A 3,644-nucleotide genomic window follows, 5' to 3' on the forward strand; every position below is an offset into this window, starting at 1 on the left:
AATCTGCATATAAGTTAAATAAGCCTTGTGACAATATGCAGGCTTGATGCACTGCTTTCCCAATTTTGAACCAGTCCATTGCTCCATGTCTGGTTCTAATTGTTGTTCCTTGACCTGCGTACGCATTTCTCAGGAGACAGGTAAGGTGGTCTGGTATTCCCATCTTTTAAAGAATTTTCCACAATTTGTTCTGATTTACACAGTCAAAACCTTTAGCATAGTTGATGAAGCAGAAGTAGATATTTTTGGCATTCTCTTGTCTTTTATACGATCCAACAGATACTGGTAATTTGATCTCTGGTTCTTCTGTCTTTTCATTTCTTTTTTTAAATGAATACTTTATTTTAATTGGACGATAGCTTTACAACATTGTGGTGATTTTTGCCATACACTGAATCGGCATCAGTCAGCCAGGAGGCACATGTGTCCACCTATTGTGAACTCTCCTCTCAGCTCCCTCCCCACCCTGTCCTGCTGGGTTGTCCCAGAGCAATGGCCTTGAGTGCCCCACTTCATGCATTGAACCTGCACTGGTCATCTATTTTACATATGGTAATATACATGTTTCAATGCTATTCTGTCAAATCCTCCCACCCTTGCCTTCTCCCACATAGTTCAAAAGTCTATTCTTTACATCTGTGTTTCTTTTGCTGCCATAGACTCCAGTTTCATCCATGTCATTAGAACTGACTCAAATGAGTTCTTTTATAAAGCTAAGTAATATTCCATTGTATATATGTAACACAACTTCCTTATCTATTTGAATGCTGATGGACATCAGGTTGCTTCATGTCCTACCTATTGTAAACAGTGCAGCCATGAACATTGGGGTACATGTGCTTCTTTCAATTCTAGTTTCCTTGGTGTGCATGCCCAGCAGTGGGATTGCTTGGTCATAGGGCAGTTCTATCTCCAGTTTTTGAAGGCATCTCCACACTGTTCTCCATAGTTGCTGTACCAGTTTGCATTCCCATCAATAGTGTAAGAGGGTTCCCTTTTCTCCACACCCTCTCCAGCATTTATTGTTTATAGACTTTTTGATGATGGCCATTCTGACTCACATGAGATGATACCTCATTGTGGTTTTGATTTGCATTTCTCTAGTAATGAGTGATGTTGAGCATCTTTACATGTGTTTGTTAGCCATCTGCATGTCTTCTTGGGGGAATTGTTTACCTAGTATTTTTGCCCACTTTTTGACTGGGTTGTTTGTTTTTCTGGTATTGAGCTGCATGAGCTGTTTGTATATTTTGGAGATTAATTATTTGTCAGTTGTTTCATTTGTTATTATTTTCTCCTGTTCTGAAGGCTGCCTTTTCACCTTGTTTATAGTTTCCTTCAAGGTGCAAAAACTTTTAAATTTACTTAGGTCCCATTTATTTGTTTATTTTTTTATTTCTGTCTCTGGGAGGTGGGTCATAGAGGTTCTTGCTGTGATTTACATCAGAGAGTGTTCTTCCTATGTTTTCTTCTAAGAATTTTATAGTTTCTGGACTTACATTTAGATCTTTAATTAATTTTGAGTTTATTTTTGTATATGGTGTCAAAAATGTTCCACTTTCATTCTTTTACACATGGTTCACCAGTATTCCCAGCACCAGTTGTTAAAGAGATTGTCTTTTTTAAATTGTATATTTTTGCCTCCTCTGCCAAAGATAAGGTGTCTATGGGTGCGTGGATTTATCTATGGTCTTTCTATTTTGTTCCATTGATCTGTATTTCTGTCTTTATGCCAGTACCATATTGTCCTGATGACTGTAGCTTTGTAGTATAGTCTGAAGTCAGGAAGCTTGATTCCTCCAGTTCCATTTTTCTTTCTCATTATTGCTCTGGCTATTTGAGGTTTTTGTGTTTCCATACAAAGTGTGAATTATTTGTTCTAGTTCTGTGAAAAATACCATTGGTAACTTGATAGGGATTGCACTGAATCTATAGATTGTTTGGGGTAGTATGCTTATTTTCATTTTATTGATTCTTACAATCCACAAACATGGTATATTTCTCCATCTATTTGTATCCTCTTTGATATCTTTCATCAGTGTTTTATAATTTTCTTTACTTAGGTCTTTTGTTTCTTTAGGTAAATTTATTCCTAAGTATTTTATTCTTTTTGTTGCAATGGTTAGTGGGATTGTATCCTTAATTTCTCTTTCTGTTCCTTCATCATTAGTGTTTAGAAATGCAAGGGAGTTCTGTGTATTAATTTTATATCCTGCCACTTTACTATATTAATTGATTAGCTCTAGCAATTTTCCAGCAGTATCTTTTGGGTTTTCTATGTAAAGGATCATGTCATCTGCAAACAATGAGTTTTACTTCTTTCCCAGTCTGGATTCCTTTGATTTCTTTTTCATCTCTGACTGCTGTGCTAGGACTTCCAAAATTATGTTGGATAGTGGTGAGAGTGGGCACTCTTGTCTTGTTCCTGATTTTAGAGGAAATGCTTTCAGTTTTTTTGCCATTGAGAATAATGTTTGGTGTGGGTTTGTCATATATGGCTTTTATTATGTTGAGGTATGTTCCTTCTATGCCTACTTTCTGGAAAGTTTATTTATTTTTTAATCATAAATGGGTGTCTAATTTTGTCAAAGGCTTTCTCAACATCTATTGAAATAATCATATGGTTTTTATCTTTCAATTTGTTAATATGGTGTATAACATTGATTGATTTGCAAATATTGAAGAATCTTTGCACCCCTGGAATAAAGCACATTTGGTCATGATATATGATCTTTTAAATATGTTGTTGAATTCTGTTTGCTAAAATTTTGTTGAGGATTTTTGCAACTATGTTCATCAGTGATATTGGCCTGCACATTTCTTTTTGTGTGCAAAACATTTCAGGTTTTGGTATTAGGGTGATGGTGGCCTCATAGAATGAATTTGGGAGTTTTACCTTCCTCTGCAATTTTTTGGCAGAATTTGAGTCAAATAAGTGTTCTGTTCAGTTCAGTCCAGTCACTCAGTCGTGCCCGACTCTTTGTGACCCCATGAATTGCAGCACGCCAGGCCTCCCTGTCTATCACCAACTCCCGGAGTTCACTCAGACTCACGTCCATCGAGTCGATGATGCCATCCAGTCATCTCATCCTCTGTCATCCCCTTCTTCTCCTGGCTTGTTTTTTTTTTTGTTTTTTGGTCTCCCTGGCCATCCCATGATTTGGGTTGCTATGTCACCTTAGCCCCTTCAGATTTTCCTCAGGGCACTCAAGGCCAGTCCTTACCCTAAGGACCAAAAATGCAGCCCACGCCTCCCTGCCCAGCCCCCAGTTGCCTTTGTTGGATGTGAGTGGCTGAGCCACTTCTCTGTTAGTAGTTGCAGTTAGGCACATATTCTGTGCATTTTTTTCTGTTATGTTGCCCTCTGAGATTTCAAAGCACCCCACAGACACACCTGTGAGAGGGTTTCCAATTGTGTGGATACTTCTCCTCCATGACTCCCTCCCAAGGACGGGTCTCCATCCCTAAATCCTTTGTCTCTGCTTTCATCTTTTATAATCTGTCCTACCTCCTTTTGAACAGATTGGGCTGCCCTTCCTGGGTGCCTGGTGTCCTCCACCAGTGTTCAGAAGTTGTTTTGTGAAAGTTGCTCAACATTCAAATGATCTTTTGATGAATTTGTGGGGGAGAAAGTGGTCTTCCCA

This window comes from Bison bison, unplaced genomic scaffold (assembly GCF_000754665.1).
Source record: "Bison bison bison isolate TAMUID 2011002044 unplaced genomic scaffold, Bison_UMD1.0 scf7180017864381, whole genome shotgun sequence".
In the NCBI taxonomy this organism is placed as follows: Eukaryota; Metazoa; Chordata; class Mammalia; order Artiodactyla; family Bovidae; genus Bison; species Bison bison.